General features: G+C 52.2%; 1 protein-coding gene across 13 annotated transcripts in view; it reads right to left on the bottom strand.

The window, feature by feature from the left end:
* LOC141174029 (synaptotagmin-2-like) overlaps positions 1-18,705 on the bottom strand; it is a 204,461-nt gene that overhangs the window by 141,141 nt on the left and 44,615 nt on the right. For 2 of the 13 annotated variants that reach the window (XM_073658625.1, XM_073658619.1), the window contains exon 2: positions 18,134-18,246. The exons of the other annotated variants lie outside the window; for them this stretch is intronic. The gene's annotated coding sequence lies outside the window, so the exon portion shown is untranslated. The remainder of the gene's footprint in view (positions 1-18,133; positions 18,247-18,705) is intronic. 13 annotated transcript variants of the gene reach the window in all.

Genomic DNA, 18,705 nt, shown 5'->3' with positions numbered 1-18,705 from the left:
GAGGCTGGGAGGATTCTATATCCCCCAGCAGAGAACCAGTCCGCAAGGGACTGTATATTCCTTGGCCTAAGAAGCCTGGAGGCCCTGCCACAACCGAAGGGACCAGTAAAGCAGTACAAGGCTGGGAGCAGAAAGGAACCCACGTCGCAGGCCACACAGGCGAGAATACACGGAAAGCTCGGAAACGTGGGCTGTTACCCTATCAGGAGGAGATAGCCAGAAGGAGCGCAGAAAGCACGGTAGGCCTACACCCTCACCCTGACCAGGGCCAATTTCCCCGTTGCTCTCAGACATCCAGGTCCCCTCCTAGCCGGGACTGTTTGTGGGTCAGTTTACCTGTTCTAGTAAAGACCCTGGACTGCAACCTGTTGTCTGTGTGCTCCTTGCTCCTCCAGCACTACCGGCACTGGGACTCTCACCACCATCACTCCCACCATCCATTATACTGCCCTGGGGCCGCACTCTTCCCGTGGGGAGTCACACTACCCTAGCTGCACACCTCATCAGCCCCAGCGGTCTGCATGCAGCGGCGGTTCCTAATAACCGCAATCCACGGGTGGCGTAGTCGGATATTATCAGCAGAACGTAGCAGACTACCATTGGCCTGACCACCCTGAGCCACGGAACCGGGTCGCCACTACTACTCCCGCCATCCGGAGCCGATTCCCGCCATCAGGCGCCATCTTGGACCGTTTCCCGCCGTCTTCTGCCGTCTTCCCGCCATCCGCAGCTGCTTCCCGCCATCGGACGCCATCTTCAGGACGCCGCGCGGGAAGAAGAGGGGCGTGGATGTCAAAACCGCGCGAGATCCGAAGCTCCGCCCCACGCACCGACGCTGCGCAAGGTCCTGGAAGGGAGAGAGAGCGACGCTGACGTCATCAGGACGCGACGCCAGGTCCTCGTCCATAGCAGCAGCAGCGGAGCCGCGGCCTACAGAAGAGGATCGTCGGAAGGTAGGCCACGCTTAACTAGGGGGGAGGAAGATGTCGGACACAGAGGCCCCCACTACCACCAACGCAGCTGCAGCAGCGGTGATGCCCTTTTCCCTGCCCTACATCCCTGGAGCGGCCTGGCTGCCCAAATACTCAGGGGAGCCCCATGCCCTAACTGACTTCAAGGAAAGGCTATACAGTTTGTTCCACGTTTACCCCCTGACAGAGGAACAGAGGATTAGCATACTAACGGGGCAGTTAACTGGCGCAGCCCAAAGAGAGGTAAAATCATGGCCCACTGAGGAGAAAAGGACTGTGAAGGGTATTCTGGCCCGGCTGCAGGGTACCTTTGACACACGTACCTCCGCTGAAATTAAAATGAGGTTCTATGGATGTAAGCAGCGGGCACAGGACAGCATCAGAGACTATGCCCTAAATCTGCAGGAAGCCTTGAGGGCTATCCAACACACTGACCCTAGCAGTGTGCAGGAAACGGATAAACTACTAACAGAACAATTCATAGAAGGTCTGCTGTCCAGCGCCCACAGGGCCCAGCTGCGCCTCATGTTCTTTCAGAACCCCGACCTGACCTTTGCCCAATTTAAGGACAGGGCCATAAGGGTGCTCCGTGAATCTGCAACCAGTGGCGCTATAAACCCCCGGCGCCCTGCTCTCACCTACCACCAGGAGGCGGCGCCCTCCTCTATGGACCCCGTGGGGGCTGATGCACAGGCCCTGAACCAAGCCCCGTCGAAAGACCTGCACCACCAAGTCCAGGAGCTGACCAGGAGCGTCGCGGCGTTGACCAGGACCGTCGAGGCATTGCAAGTGGACCCGTCAAGACCCATCGAGCTGGCTTCAAGTCCGGAGGATGTCCCGTGGCGTCGACAGAGGAGGATCCCGTCGTTCCGAGGGAGGCCCACAGACCGCTACGCAGAGGATGGACAGCCCATTTGCCGTCGATGCAACCAGCCCGGACACATTTCCAGGTACTGTAATTTAAACGGGTCCAACCTGGGGCAGAGGGCCAACCCCCAGGCATAAGATCACCAGGCCCTTACAATTGGCGTAATAAGTACGTTGGGGGGCGCCCGGTTTTACCCGTGGTGCTGGACGGTATCCCCATGAGCGCCTTGCTGGATACTGGGTCACAAGTAACCACTATCCCTTATGTACTTTTTAAGCAGTATTGGACTGATGCTGATATCACACGGTATCCAGACAGTAACTTGAGCATCATCGCCAGTAATGGCTTACCCGTGCCGCAGATGGGGTTCAAGGAGATGACCATTAAAATTGGTAAAGTTGAACTGCCGGCACAGGGAGTGATTATTGTGGACATTGACCGTCATGAAAGTCACCCTAAAATAACTGTGGGTACTAACATAATTGAAAATTGTCTTTCAGAGGTAATTGTAATTCTACAACAGGTGGCGGTGAATGCTAGTTCCAGCCAACAGAGAGTCCTCAACAAGGAGATAAAAGCCCTGATGAGACGGCAGCAGGTAGAACTGTCTGGTGGTGAGATCGGTAGCATAAGACTGAGTGACCCATTCCCCATTTCCATGCCTCCCAAAAGTGAAATGATGATCTGGTGTCGGACTGCAATCGGGTTGAGAGGTAGAGACTACCAAGCCATGGTAGAACCCGTGTACTCAGACAGCAGGCCCACCATTTTGACAGCCCGGGGGGTGGTTGATGTCCGTCATGGGAGGGTGCCCGTCCGCATCCTCAACATTGGGGAGAGGGAGGTACACTTACCCAGGTACGCTACACTCGCCAAACTGTTGTCGAACACAAAGCTATCAGGGCCGTGGAACCCTTGCCTCCATCTCCACAGTCGGAGGGTAATGGCTCCCAGAAACACAAGGAGGACTGGTGCCAGAAACTCCATGTGGGTGCTGACTCCACTCCCCTGCACCAAAAACAAGGGTGGTACAGGAGTACGAGAGAGTCTTTAGTAAGCACCCGCTAGACTTCGGCAGAGTAAAGGGGATAGAACACCATATCCCCACAGGGAGCCACCCACCGATAAAAGAAAGACACAGACCTGTACCCCCTGCACACTACCAGAAAGCAAAGGGCATGCTAAGAGAGATGAAAGAAGCTGGGGTCATTAGAGACAGCTGTAGCCCCTGGGCAGCCCCCTTGGTTCTGGTCAAAAAGAAAGACGGCACCATGAGAATGTGCGTGGACTATAGACAAATCAACCGTATCACCCACAAAGACGCATACCCGCTGCCTAGAATAGAGGAGTCTTTAGCCGCACTAAAATCAGCTAACTTCTTTTCTACTTTGGACCTTACTAGCGGGTACTGGCAGGTTCCTGTGGCAGAGGCTGACAAGGAGAAGACCGCCTTCACCACCCCGATGGGACTGAGCGAATTCAACTGCATGCCTTTCGGGCTCTGCAATGCACCAGGGACCTTCCAGCGGCTGATGGAATGCTGTCTAGGGCACCGAAACTTCGAGACGGTTCTCCTTTACCTGGACGACGTGATTGTCTATTCAAAGACCTACGAGGACAATCTAAAGCACCTGGCCGAGGTGTTCGAAGCCCTGGCAGGCTACGGCCTGAAGGTGAAACCATCGAAGTGTCACCTGTTGAAACCGAAGGTCCAGTACCTAGGGCACGTGGTAAGCGCGGAAGGAGTAGCCCCCGACCCTGACAAGGTCACGGCAATCAAGAGCTGGCCAAGCCCCTCGAACATCAAAGAGGTGAGACAGTTTCTCGGGTTGGTAGGCTACTACCGAAGGTTCATCCCCGGGTTCACTAAGATGGCAGCTCCTATGCAGGACCTCCTGATCGGACAGTCTAAGTCCAGGAGCCAAAAGCCGCCCTTCAAGTGGGATAAACCGGAAGAGGAGTCCTTCCGCCAGCTAAAGATGGCCCTCACAGGGGACGAGATCCTGGCCTACCCTGATTATGGCCAGCCTTTCATTCTCCACACAGACGCCAGTAATGTGGGACTGGGAGCCGTACTGTCCCAAAACCAACAGGGCAGAGAAAGGGTGATCGCATACGCCAGCCGGAAGCTGAGGCCCACTGAGAGGAACCCGGAGAATTACAGCTCCTTCAAGCTAGAATTCTTGGCGGTGGTGTGGGCCGTGACGGAACGCTTCAAGCATTACCTGGCCTCCGCAAAGTTCACGGTGTACACGGACAACAACCCGTTAACACACCTAGACAATGCAAGACTGGGTGCCCTAGAACAGCGGTGGATGGCCCGTCTCTCCAACTATGACTTCGTGATCAAGTACCGGGCGGGCAAAACCAATGCCAACGCTGACGCCCTATCGAGGATGCCTCACTTACCTGAAGGTGACGAAGACCCAGAAGAGCTGGAGGAGGTAGAACTCCCCGCGTTTCACCGGTATGGAGCCGCTCAACACTCTCACCGCGTGAAGGAGGAGGATCTAACAACTGTGATGATCAATCCCCTACCTCACCACAGCTGGGCCGAGACCCAAGATAGTGACCCTGCAGTCCGCCTGGTGAAAGATCTGCTGACCCGGGAAGACGCCCGCTTAGATCCAGATGCCCCAGAGGAAGCCAATCAGCTATGGAAGGAGAAGAGCAAGCTGTTCCTCTACGAAGGCAAGTTGTGCAGAAGGATTGTCAACCACCGGACGCACGAGCTGACCTGGCAAGTCGTGGTTCCAAGGCGGGATGCAGCTATGGTCCTGGGAGCTTACCATGACAGAGCGGGGCACTTCGGTTGGAAGAAACTGGAGTTCCTGCTAAGAGGAAGATTCTTTTGGGTCGGCATGAGAGGAGCTGTAGAAAAGTGGTGCAGAGACTGTGGCCCTTGTCACCTGAGGAGGAAGGACTGCACCAGCCAGAAGACACCCTTGAGGCCCATCGTCACCACGCAGCCTCTTGAGCTGGTAGCTCTGGACCACGTCAAATTGGCTCCAAGCCGGTCTGGATACATCTATGCCCTGACTATTGTGGACCACTATTCCGGTTTTCTAGTGGTGGTCCCGGTAAAGGACTTGACAGCCCAAACAGCGGCCAGAGCCTTCCAGCAATATTTCTGCCGTCCACACGGGTATCCGGAACAGTTCCTGACAGACCAGGGTCCATCGTTCGAGGCTGAAATCTTCCAGGAGTTCTGCAACCTCTATGGCTGTAAGAAGATTCGTACAACGCCTTACCACCCCCAAACTAACGGGATGTGTGAGAAGATGAACAATATAGTCATTGATCTCCTGAAGACGTTGCCCCTGGAGGAACGCAGCCTGTGGCCAGAAAAACTGCCGGACCTGATAGACCTATACAACAATATCCCGGTGAATGCTACAAACTGCACCCCGGCTTACCTGATGCGAGCTAGACCAGGTAAGCTGCCCATGGACCTGGAGATGGGAGTCCTAATACCTGAGGACACCTCCCCGGATGCGGACTGGGATACGGAAAGGCAACTGCAGTACAAGAAGGTACAGGAGAGTGTGGAGAAGAGCCTGGCCCAGGTGAGAGAGAAGCAAGAAAGACTCTTCAACCAACACGCCCCTGCTGGTCCCCTAGAACCTGGTGAGCAGGTCCTGAAGCGGAAGAGAAGGCTACATAAGTTGGACGACCAGTGGGAAAGGGAACCCTACACCGTACTGCAGTCTGACCACGACAACCCAAAGGTGTGCGTAATCACCAAGGACGGAGGAGAAACCACTAGTGTCGTCTCCAGGGACCACCTCAAAAGATGCCCCGAGCAACTCCGTAGTGCAGAAGAGGATCAGAGTGACCTTGAACCCGCAGAGAACAAGGAAGAAATGATCAGCACCGTTCTCGGAGAGTTCCCTCGGTCCTGGATTCGCATAAATGATGCCATAGTGGTACCCGTCCTACATTTCCTGCAACCGGCACAGCAACAACCAACACCAGAGCCGGAAGGTGAAGAGGAGCAAGCAGTTCCAGAGGCAGAAGAGCCTGTACCAGCAGCCAAGGAGAGTCAACCCTCTGCTGACAGTGAGCCTGCCATGCCTGCGGTAAGCCAAAGGACCCGCAGACAGCTGCCTGCCCTACCTGTACACCCAGCTGGTAGCTGTACCCCTAACGCTAGTGGGGAAAGCCAGGTTGGTCCACCACCAGACAGTGGGCTACGTAGATCAACCAGAAGCACAAAGGGGCAGATACCCGCTCGCTGGAGAATATAGAGTGTACTAAAATTGTAAATAACCCTGTAGCCAAGTGTTGAATTGTTTGCCAAGTTACATGCTTGTTTGGTAATTCTGTGTTTCAGTTTCTTGCAGCTACCGTAAGGACTCAAAGGTTATGGACTTTTTATAACCGGGACCTTGTATGGACTGCGTTCGGAGCCTAACCCAGGAATGAACTAAGACTGTGAAGGACTTGGGGTAGGACAGACCCCCACCTGGTTAAGGCTCCCCGTTGTATTGGTGATATGGACACCCGGTCACAGGCCACACTGTGACCTTAAGAACTCAATCTGTGCGTCGTTTGTCTATTAATGTTTTATAGTCATGTATATTATCCTTGTTTATTGTTTAGTCCCGGAGTACTAAATTTCACTAGGGGGGAAAAAATGTGTCACCCTGGCCTGGATGCCACAAGTGTAATTAAAGCTGTGTCTGAGAGCAAGGGGGAGGTTCTCTAGTCAGGGGAACATTAGCATGCAATGCCTCCTTTCTCAGGCCAGTAGGGGGAGCAGGCTGCCCCTATAAAAGCTGGTACTGGGGGCAGGGTTAGGAAGAACTTGATGGCCTGTCTCAGCATTGAGACTTGTCCCAGAGCAGAGCAGGGACAGACAGTTGTGTTGCACCTAAGAGGAAGTGTGGCAGTAGGAGAGCCACGAGCCAGAGACAAGAGGCGAAGAGAGCCTGTCTTGGCAGATAACGGACTTAATCTACCAGACTTTGGTGTCTGAGGCTGGGAGGATTCTATATCCCCCAGCAGAGAACCAGTCCGCAAGGGACTGTATATTCCTTGGCCTAAGAAGCCTGGAGGCCCTGCCACAACCGAAGGGACCAGTAAAGCCGTACAAGGCTGGGAGCAGAAAGGAACCCACGTCGCAGGCTATACAGGCGAGAATACACGGAAAGCTCGGAAACGTGGGCTGTTACCCTATCAGGAGGAGATAGCCAGAAGGAGCGCAGAAAGCACGGTAGGCCTACACCCTCACCCTGACCAGGGCCAATTTCCCCATTGCTCTCAGACATCCAGGTCCCCTCCTAGCCGGGACTGTTTGTGGGTCAGTTTACCTGTTCTAGTAAAGACCCTGGACTGCAACCTGTTGTCTGTGTGCTCCTTGCTCCTCCAGCACTACCGGCACTGGGACTCTCACCACCATCACTCCCACCATCCATTATACTGCCCTGGGGCCGCACTCTTCCCGTGGGGAGTCACACTACCCTAGCTGCACACCTCATCAGCCCCAGCGGTCTGCATGCAGCGGCGGTTCCTAATAACCGCAATCCACGGGTGGCGTAGTCGGACATTATCAGCAGAACGTAGCAGACTACCATTGGCCTGACCACCCTGAGCCACGGAACCGGGTCGCCACTACTACCCCCATCGTCTCCCTATTGCCCGGATCCGAGTGCCCCACGGCCCAGGGGGCGAGTCATAGTCATCCATGTAGTATAATGCACAGCCCATAGTCATTCATGTAGTATAATGCACAGCCCATAGTCATCCATGTAGTATAATGCACAGCCCATAGTCATCCATGTAGTATAATGCACAGCACATAGTCATACATGTAGTATAATGCACAGTCCATAGTCATCCATTTAGTATAATGCACTCCCCATAGTCATCCATGTAGTATATTGCACAGGCCATAGTCATCCATGTAGTATAATCTACAGCCCATAGTCATCCATGTAGTATAATCTACACCCCATAGTCATACATATAGTATAATGCACAGCCCATAGTCATCCGTATAGTATAATGCACAGCACATAGTCATCCATGTAGTATAATGCTCAGTCCATAGTCATCCATGTAGTAGTATGGCCACCGTGTACTCACTGATTTAAAAAAAAAAACTCACCTTCCCTCCTACTCCCCCGCCGCATGGCGTCCTCTTCTGAAGCCAGCAGCTGACTTCAGCGTGCAAGTGATGGGAGCGCATGACGTCACTGCCATGCGCCCTCGGTCATGCTGGCCTCTGATTGATCATCAGCGTGTATTGCCATACATGGGCCCGATAGGTCTGTGCACTGCACTGCACTTCATCTGAATGTGCGTCGGAGGACACACTGCAACCACTGTGCTTATGACCCTGCCGATGGCGAGTGGGCCACCCCATTTGTCTATGGCCCCAGCCCTTGCTTGGGTGCACCGGGCCTTGACACCGGCCCTGCTGACAGAGGTCATTCAGGGCAAGTGGACTACATGGCACAAGACAACTAGTCCTCTAATGATAATCTCCTGCTGATAAAACAGTGATTTTATCTAAGCTATAGCAAGCAGCCCACTAAGTGACTCATCACTGGAATCAGGTTCTCTGTCTCTACATTATACTGTTCTCATATTATTTTCAAAAACCTTGTGATAGATTCCTTTTGTCAATTATGATAATATATTACATAGAGTACCTATTTATCAGCAAGCACATTTTTGCAACTAAAATTAACTTTCAAGCATTATTGAGATATTTGCTTTTTTTCTTTAGTTTGTTGCATGTAACAACCATCATGTCAGGACATGCTCAGTGTCTATGGCCAGTCAGGGTAATTGCAGATTTTAGGTGTCTAGAATGTAATCATGGTGCTTATACAAATGGACTTTTGAAACAAAATTCACGAAGGACAATCTATCTGATCTATGGTGTGTTCACAGACATGGTTTGCAGCAGAACCTTAGAATCCACAGTACATTCATATGCAATAATCAATTGATATTATACAAATAGCAGACTAGAAGAAATCTGCAGCAGATTCTATATCTATATATCCCAGCGCACATCATCTGAATGGAATCTAAGTTTTGCTGATATTGCACATACAGCATTTTACAAGCTTTTGATAGAAATGTTTATTATACACGATATGTTGGTTTACACCATATTTTGCCATTAAGTTTGGCCTCATTTATTGATTTTTCATGTAAGCAAAAAACTGTCTAAAATTCATCAGTTTCGGATCCGAGTTAGGGCCGGTGCAGACGACTATTTGAAGTCCAAGTGCGATCCGACAAAACATCTGATTGCACTCGGCCCAATTTATTCTATGGGGCCGCGCACATGTCCAATTTTTTTCTTGGACAGAGTCTGCCCGAGTGAAAAAAAATCGCAGCATGCTCAATTTGCATTTGATATTCGAATCACACATGGCCATGTAATTCAATGAGTCCATGGAAAAAGAAAAAAAATTCGGGCTGCACTTGGATGACAATCAAGTGCGGTCTGATTTCCACGGATAGACAGAATAGAGAAGATGGTAAAAAAAAATTCTGATCTTCTTCTCATCCAAGAGAATAGGATCACACTCTGATCAGAGTGTGATTAGCATAATCGGCCCGATTCTCTCGTATGAGAAAAAATACATTCCTGTGACCCTAACCTCAGTTTTTACCATCGGTGATTGTCATGTAAAAAAAATAAATAAATTGCAAAGCTTTTCCTATTCATTGCAATATACTCAGATGCCATCCATGTGCTGTCCGTGATTTTCAGACCCGTAGATTTTTATAGGTAATCATGATACATGACTCAGAGCAAAAACTGACACGTCTCCATTATTTTTGGGGGGACACTCGGATATGTATATGTGGCACCCCTGCTGGTTCAGTCGCCACAGAGGTACTGCATCTCACCCAGAGGTGTGGTACCCCACTCTCAGGTAAGGAGGGGGTACTACCCTGGACCCACCCACCTACATCCAACACTACACCACTCCAGACCAGCAGGAGGGGCAAGATGCACTTATCCACTGCTGAGCCCTGTCCCTGGTTGGAAGGGGGGAACCAAGAGTGGGGGAACCATGTGGTGGGTGTGGATGGAGGAAGTAGTTCAGGGGAGCACCGTCTGGAAGAGTATAAGAAGAGGGGGAACCATCTAGAAGTAGGTCAGTTGTGAGGAGAAAGAGCTGGGAGTAGGAGCTCAGAAGGAGCTCCGCTCAGGATAGAGGAGAGCGGGCCTGGTAAGAGAGGCTCAGGAGAGAGAGGACGGGAGCAGAGGGAAGGCTCCAGAGACAGAGGGGATCCCAGGGGCACGGTGAGTGCAGGAAGCCACCCATGCGCCCGAATCTACAAGGACGTGGAGGGATCAGACCGCAGAGGGGACCGGCCCCTAAACTAGTGGAGAATAATCATGCTCAGCTAGATAACCGGAGGTTGCTGTATTTGCAAGGTGCAGCAGCCAACCACCACAATTACATTGCCGAAAAGGTGGCCACATAGGGTCCAGGGGATTGCAAGTCGCCCGACAAGACCCGAGGCTACCGGCTTGGGACACTGATTGTGAGGCGCAGGGCAGGAGGGCGAGAGCCAGCGCAGGGAAGACGACCGGGAAAGGAACATAGAGAGGGGTCCAGTTTAAGTACTCCTGAGAGACATGAGAGTTGCTGAACCCCTTCCCTGGTGAATACAGGACGACGCGGGCGGTTTCACACTTGCCCTTGTAACCTGGAGTCTTGAACAACTGTGAGTAAACCTTGAAGACTGCACCCCACTGTGTCCTGGAATTATTGCCGTGCCATCACCCGCCCAGCACTACACAGCACCAACAACATCTACCTCATAAAACCCCTATATCCTGCCCTGGAGCTAAGCTCTGCCTGTGGAGAGCTGAACCAACACTGCTGCGTCACCATCAGCTCCAGAGGATCTGTACCACAGCGGCGGCTCCATATAGCCGTATACCACAGGTGGTGTCACGAACATTATCTCTATAAAAACTTTTGCCCCCTTTTACTTTTCCCCTTTAATTGACCGCCCTGGGTCATAGACCTGGTCACTGCCACTGTGACATCCCCCAGCACCGACCGGCCCAGCTACTGAGTACCCCACGGCCCAGGGGGCGCGTCATACTCAGCCTCAAAGATTATTATGGAGTACAAGTTCTATCCCTGATAGAACACATAGGTGATTCACATAAGTCTGAATGAGGCCTTAGGCTTGTACATACTGAAATATGCAGAAACTCCAAAAGTTACAAATATCTCAAAACTTCACTTTTCAGAAACATAAAAAGTTGTCCTATTTTACAATATAAGTCAACAGCAGACTATGAAACAGAAAAAAAAGTATACCCTAACTGTATTACCAAACATCGACGAGCATTCACAGTGATTAAATACCTTTCTTGTAAAATGGGGCTCAAGCGTGGTGTACCCTAATGTTCGGTGGACTTCTTCACTTGCACATTTTTAGAAAATTGCTGGCCGTGTAACCAGCTTTCTTTTAGTGTTTAAATTATGTATGTATTGTATGGCATTTTATCCTGAAGCTTATTGCTAAAGGTTACAGCTCTTCTAAAAAAAATATATACTTTATGTATTTATTGACAGTGAGTGATAGTCATGAAGTGTCTACAGCAGAGCTTCTCAGACCTCACTTGGAAAAGTGACCCAGAGGCTTCACCATCAATTGGGCATGCCCATGCCATAATGAAAACATTGCTGAATTTACTTTCATTAGTCTCCAAAACTCTAAATAACATTGAATTAGTAGAAAAATGAATTATGTTCTCATGAAGCACCACTCAAGCATTTTTTTTATTCCAGCGCTGGAGTGGTGCTACTAATCTAAGTTCCCTGCTCCTAGCATTATATTTACCACCCACCGTCTTCAGCTGTTCCCGAGGCCGCTCTGTCCTGCGCCACCATCTTGTGACTGCAACTTCTGACTGATTGGAAGTCAGGAGTAACAGTCACAAGCTTCCAATGCAAGTCTGAGATCCTCATTCTGGCTGTTATAGACTTAAATTGAGTTGTGTCTTCTTGATCCTCAAGCAAACACTGGAGAGATCCGTAAGGTCACAGACTCCTGTTGACCGACGGGAGTAGCACCGAGAACAGCAGAAGACGGAAACAGGTAAGTATTAGACTAGGGGCAGGGAACTTAGATTAGTTGCACCACCCCAGCGCTGCAATAAAAAAGGCAAAAAAAAAACCGCTGGAGTGGTGCTTTAAAAGGATTGTCCCCTTTCGGAAAACGTGCTTGCCAACTCAGTTGGTTGTTTTTAATTAAAGAAAAAAAACAGTCCAGCACTGTGTATCCAGTGCTGCCTCAATCTCTGCTGTTTGGGTTCAGTAGTAACATCACATCAACAGCGCTGCAACCAATCACTGATCGATATCGACAGAGCCCGTGAGCCCAGGGATTGGTTTCCACTGTGGTCACTGGAGAAGCACCGAAGACCAGGGGCGGACATATCATTCGTGCAACCTATACAGCCACACAGGGGTCCAAGAGGCAAGGGGGCCCATTTCCACCTCCAAAGAAGGTGAAATTGTGCATTATGATGAACTATTGGACTGCACAGGGCCCATATGCTGCTCTTGCCAGTGCCGAAGACACAGTGCTGGACCAGGGGAGGGTAAATAAAGTGTAGTTTGTTTATTTTACAATGACTTGAGCTAGCAGGCAATAGTTTTCTGGACCGGGACTACCATTTCAGAGCCATATTTTAATATGTTAATTTGTTGTTGTGACGCGCCCCTGGGCCTGTGTCGCGCTGCGTTGCGCACGCGGGAGCTTACCCGGAGCCGGATCTGTTGAGGGTTGTAGTCTCGTGGCGGTGACCCGGTCCGTGCCCAGGGTGTCAAACTAAGTGGCAGTCTATGGCAGAAGATGTTAACTTGGATGTCGACTACGCCACCCGTTGAGTGCGGCTTTGCAGCCGCCGCTGCAGAACAGTCCGCTGAGGCCGGTGGTATGGGTGCAGCGATGATGTTATAACCCCCAACGGGAGGGGTATGGCCTCAGGGCAGCAGGTGAAGATGATGGGGGTTGTGACGGTGCAGTAAGAAGAGTCAGAGTCAGGAGATGCAGTTTCAGGGTTTTTACTCACGGGTGTTCTCTCAGTCACTCTGGCCTTGAGTGACCACCCGAGCCGTGCTGCGTCCACCAGGTCCTGGACTCGGCTAACCCCCAGGCAGTTCCGGAGCGTGGTCCTGAGCTCCCTTCTCTCTCTCTGTCTCTGGCCGTTCCCACCAGGGATCCACCTTTGGCCGGCTCCCTCGGGTCTCTTGGTGGTCAAACCTCCTCTGGGTTCCCTGACCCTATACTTGGTGTGCCTTTCTGGTGGATTTGGTGAGGGTCGTGGCAAATCTTGACCACGACCTCCGGTTCCTGGCTGAGGATAAGTGGCCTCCACCAGTTCGGGTTCCGGTACCCGTGTCCGCCAACCCTTCACCCTTTTTGGTCTGATTCTGGGTTCTTAGGGTTCTCTCTGGTCTTCCACTCTGGGCCTTTCTTTCTCCTCTCTCCTCTGCAGGCTTGGCTCTGGAGCTGGGCCCAGCCGGAGCCACAGCTCCCTGTCAGCCCTCCTGGCTGAACTCTTCCTAAAGACTCCCTCAGCTCTCTCTGTCCTAAGATGGTGCCCACCATATATACTCCCTCTATGTGTGAGCCCAGGTGACCAGCACCCAATGAGCTCCTAGCTTTACCCAGAGTACTCCCCCTATCTGCCCCTACACTACTGGGATGTTCCACCCCCCTCCCACTCCAGCCAGGGACAGACGCTGTCGTACCTGCACATTTACTTGGTGGGAGTACCGTAGTTCTGTCCCCCGGAAATGGGATGTATGTAGTGCATGCAGCCTACTGAGCTCAGTCCCACACTCCATCCTTACCCGGGAGTGGAATACCACACCTCTGGGTCGAGGTGCAATACCCCTGTAGCAGCCGAGTCCTCAGGGTGCTACATTCCCCCCTGGTAAATCACAGCACGTCCTCGGGCTGTAAAAGAATAAAATATCCAAAAACATACTATTTTTTTTCAAAACATACAAGAACATATCAAACATTAAACATTATCAGATTTAAACAAGATAAACTTTTTCTTTCATATAAAACTCTTTCATAATAATGTTCTTTGAGTTACAGGCCACTGTGCGCTTGTGACCAGGTAGAAGTGCAACAGTCAGTTCAAGAACAACAGTTTCCTATAAAACCAGTAGGGGGCGCCTTAGAAAGCGCAACTATATACAAGGGGAGGTGGCCGCTCTCAGTCCTCGGCCAGTGGGGAAAAGGAATGGCTGTTCACAGTCCTCAGCCTGTTAAGGGATAGGGGACTCACGGGTTTAAGTTCACACTTGTCCCAACGGGGAACATATTTAAATTAGCAGCAGTTCTTATACCCTTACGGATAACTATGTACAGTTTTTTTTTACCGTACTCTAATAACGGCGTCCTCCTGATGCTTCCTCCCTGTATTCTTCAGACCCGTCCGGGTCCTCTTGCTCCTCCTGACACCTCAGCTCTTCCTCCGTCAACCGGTGTACATGAAGGGCATAGGGTCCTTTGGCACATTGGTGCCGGGTAAAGGTGACCTCATCACCCAGGTATAGGTCACGACCTCTGTGTCCCTCCGGCAGGTGGGACTCGACATCCCTGCGGGTCACGAAGACGTCGCCAGGGGTGCGGTGATCCCGGATGAAGCCCCAACCGTGCTGCAGTTGGAATTTAATTACAGTCCCGGTGGCACGGGGGCCGTGGGCTGCACGGGGGTTCCGTCGGGTCCGGCTCTTCTGTTCTGCACTCCTCACTTGCAGCCGCTCCTCGCGGACCCGCCTCTCTCGTCGTTCCCGGTCGAAAACCTCTAATTGCTGCCGGCAGCACTCTGCTCGCTGGGCTGCGGCCGCCCGGGTCCCTTGAGTGAACCCGATGAGGTCTCCTCCAGTGGGGTCCCACGCAAACTGCGCTTCCTCCAGCGAGAGTGGGGTGATCTTGGCGGGCGCCGGAGCCGGGATCAGGGGCTCATCCAGGGGTCTTTCTTTCCGGAGTCGGGGATGGTAGTACTCCGGTGACCACTCAAAGGGCTGCCCATCCGGGCAAATATGCTGGGTTAACAAGTCTTCACCCAGGTGCGGCACTGTGGAGGTTGAGGGCACGGTGGTGGTAGCGGCGCCCGGGTTCACCAGGCCTTGCGACCAGGCCTGGGGCACCCTGAAGGTGAAGGGCACCGTGAAGACGGCGGCGCCCGGGTGTACTTGACTTTGCGACCAGGCCGGTGGCTCGGTAGAGGGCGCTGTTGGTACTGCGGCGCCCGGGGGTACTCGGCCCTGCGACCAGGCCGGTGGCGTCTCCTGCTTGGCCGCGCTCAGGGTTGAGGCGCGTGACGTCACAAGAGGCGTGGCCGCGGCTCCTGCTTGAGGCCTAGTCTGGAACGGTAGCGGTGCGGCAACGGGCACGATCGGTGGGATTTCGGGCTCTGCGACGGGGAGCGGGGGTAGGCTTACGGTGGCTGGGCTTGGGGTAGTGACGTCCCCTTTACTTGCCTCCGTCTCTTCTGCTCCCTCTGCGGCGTCGTCTCCGGCCTCCGTCCCTTCTGCATCCTCTTCAGGGGCAGGCGTGCTCCTCGTTGCGGGTGGTGTGCTTCGCTGGCGGGTTCCAGCCTGCTGGGCCATCTCCCTGCTCCACTCCGTCAGCGTTTCTCGCTGCACCTGGGCCATCCTCCGTGCGAGGCCCTCCAGCGCGGTCTGTGCACGCTCCCGGTCTCGGGGGAGCTGTGCCAGGATCTCCACCAGGTCTTGTGGAGTGGTAGCTTGCAACAGGCTCCTGACCACAGGGTCGGTGCTGCCTGACTCTCCCTCCATCTCCGGGTACGGCTTCTCTAGACTCCTCCAGGCTGCACCCATCTTCTCTGTTTTGTTCTGTATCCGCCCCCATTGAGGGCGGTCCTGGGGCAACTTGGTGATTGTCAGTTCCAGGGGCAGACCCCCCACGCTGATGGACATCTCAATCATTGCAGTCTCTGCTGGTGGGGGCGGTCTTCGTTTTTGGCGCCATTCTTGGTCCTGGCCCACGATGGGAGGTGGCCTCTTGCCACCCTCTGGCATGCCCATAATGGCGTCCGCTCTGCCAGGGCGGGAAATCTTCTCAGATGGCGGGAACCGCTTCCCAATGGCGGGAAACTCTGTGGATGGCGGGAAAAGACTGCAGATGGCGGGCAAACGGCGGGAAACGATCCGAGATGGCGTCCGATGGCGGGGACCCTCCGGAATTGGCGGGAGACTTCTTTTTACGGTAAATATGAACTTTTCTTCAGGCACGCAGTACCCGGTGGTTGCGGGCACGTTATCCTGCCGACTACGCCAAAGTTGACGCGCCCCTGGGCCTGTGTCGCGCTGCGTTGCGCACGCGGGAGCTTACCCGGAGCCGGATCTGTTGAGGGTTGTAGTCTCGTGGCGGTGACCCGGTCCGTGCCCAGGGTGTCAAACTAAGTGGCAGTCTATGGCAGAAGATGTTAACTTGGATGTCGACTACGCCACCCGTTGAGTGCGGCTTTGCAGCCGCCGCTGCAGAACAGTCCGCTGAGGCCGGTAGTATGGGTGCAGCGATGATGTTATAACCCCCAACGGGAGGGGTATGGCCTCAGGGCAGCAGGTGAAGATGATGGGGGTTGTGACGGTGCAGTAAGAAGAGTCAGAGTCAGGAGATGCAGTTTCAGGGTTTTTACTCACGGGTGTTCTCTCAGTCACTCTGGCCTTGAGTGACCACCCGAGCCGTGCTGCGTCCACCAGGTCCTGGACTCGGCTAACCCCCAGGCAGTTCCGGAGCGTGGTCCTGAGCTCCCTTCTCTCTCTCTGTCTCTGGCCGTTCCCACCAGGGATCCACCTTTGGCCGGCTCCCTCGGGTCTCTTGGTGGTCAAACCTCCTCTGGGTTCCCTGACCCTATACTTGGTGTGCCTTTCTGGTGGATTTGGTGAGGGTCGTGGCAAATCTTGACCACGACCTCCGGTTCCTGGCTGAGGATAAGTGGCCTCCACCAGTTCGGGTTCCGGTACCCGTGTCCGCCAACCCTTCACCCTTTTTGGTCTGATTCTGGGTTCTTAGGGTTCTCTCTGGTCTTCCACTCTGGGCCTTTCTTTCTCCTCTCTCCTCTGCAGGCTTGGCTCTGGAGCTGGGCCCAGCCGGAGCCACAGCTCCCTGTCAGCCCTCCTGGCTGAACTCTTCCTAAAGACTCCCTCAGCTCTCTCTGTCCTAAGATGGTGCCCACCATATATACTCCCTCTATGTGTGAGCCCAGGTGACCAGCACCCAATGAGCTCCTAGCTTTACCCAGAGTACTCCCCCTATCTGCCCCTACACTACTGGGATGTTCCACCCCCCTCCCACTCCAGCCAGGGACAGACACTGTCGTACCTGCACATTTACTTGGTGGGAGTACCGTAGTTCTGTCCCCCGGAAATGGGATGTATGTAGTGCATGCAGCCTACTGAGCTCAGTCCCACACTCCATCCTTACCCGGGAGTGGAATACCACACCTCTGGGTCGAGGTGCAATACCCCTATAGCAGCCGAGTCCTCAGGGTGCTACAGTTGTATGTATACATGTATTGTAGGCAGCTCTATAATTTGAATATTGCTTTTTGGTGCCCTTCCACAGTGTTTACAAACACCTTATGTTTATACTGATTCACATGTCTGTCTGCACACAAGAAAGAAGCCTTGGAGCTTCGACATGTGTTGTATGCCTGAGACTTCCACAATAAAGATCCTTCTTCTTCATCGTGTTCCTGTGTACAGTTCATACTTCATTCTTCTGGATCTGTTACACCGCAGCATGTCATCTCTCCTAGATTAATCTAAAAACTAACTCAAGCATCCAATCTACTCACCACCAACTAAGGGGCTCTATAGTTTGAAAAGCACTAATCTACAAAAACATATAGATGATGGGTCGCACACTGGACATGGCTGGAGGTGCTTGATGACTTAGGAATTGCTGAATACCCAGTAATATAAAAAAGATAGATAGATGTTCAAAATGACTGAATATATGCACAGCAAGCCATTTTTGCAATGCATATGTGCATTCTTTTTGGAGCTTTTCTCGGAGCGCTTTCTCAGGAGAGTTCCAGGCAGAATGTGCATGAAAAAGACATCATGTGCACCTACCCTAAAATGTACTCCTGGTCTGATCAGTAGCATTGGCTGGCTAACTGGTACACTGAAGTACTGTATGGGCTTAGGGAGGTTTTACTGTAAATGTGCCGTGGATTATACTCCACACAATACATTGGCAAATAATGAACATAATGCACAGCAATATAAAAACTACTTACTGCGCATACGTTCAGTCTTTTGTAACCTCTTTGGGCTTCGAAAGCCATGAAGCAGCTGGAAGAAGTCACCGGTTCATTCTTTTAAGTGGCCTTCACTTGGGAACTGACATTATCTGATATAGGAAATTTGAAGAAAAATAAAGACGTTGGCGGCAAAGGTCGCCACAAAAACTATTAAAAAGAACATGAAGACATCTTCTGTTTCAAAAATGATGCGGATATGCAGTGCTGACTTCTAAAAGACACTGTGTGCACATATGAAAATTGGGGTCTTACCGCCCTTTTACATGCATTGTATAAGAGTGCGTTTACACTAAGGAGTTTTCAGAACTGAAACTCTCCAGAATTCATGAGTTTTGATTGCAGAGTTTGAGCATTTGGCCACTTTCACACTATCAGTATTTGGTCAGTATTTCACATCAGTATTTGTAAGCCAAAATCAGGAGTGGGTGATAAATGCAGGAGTCGTGACGTGTTTCTATTATACTTTTCCTCTGATTGTTCTACTACTGATTTTTGTTTACAAATACTGATGTAAAATACTGACCAAATACTGAACATGTGAACGTGGC

Source organism: Phyllobates terribilis, unplaced genomic scaffold, assembly GCF_046119375.1.
Source record: "Phyllobates terribilis strain yellow unplaced genomic scaffold, ASM4611937v1 Scaffold_13__5_contigs__length_258822181, whole genome shotgun sequence".
NCBI lineage: Eukaryota > Metazoa > Chordata > Amphibia > Anura > Dendrobatidae > Phyllobates > Phyllobates terribilis.
Note: the sequence above shows the minus strand (reverse complement) of the source record. Positions and strands in the feature narration are given on the sequence as shown.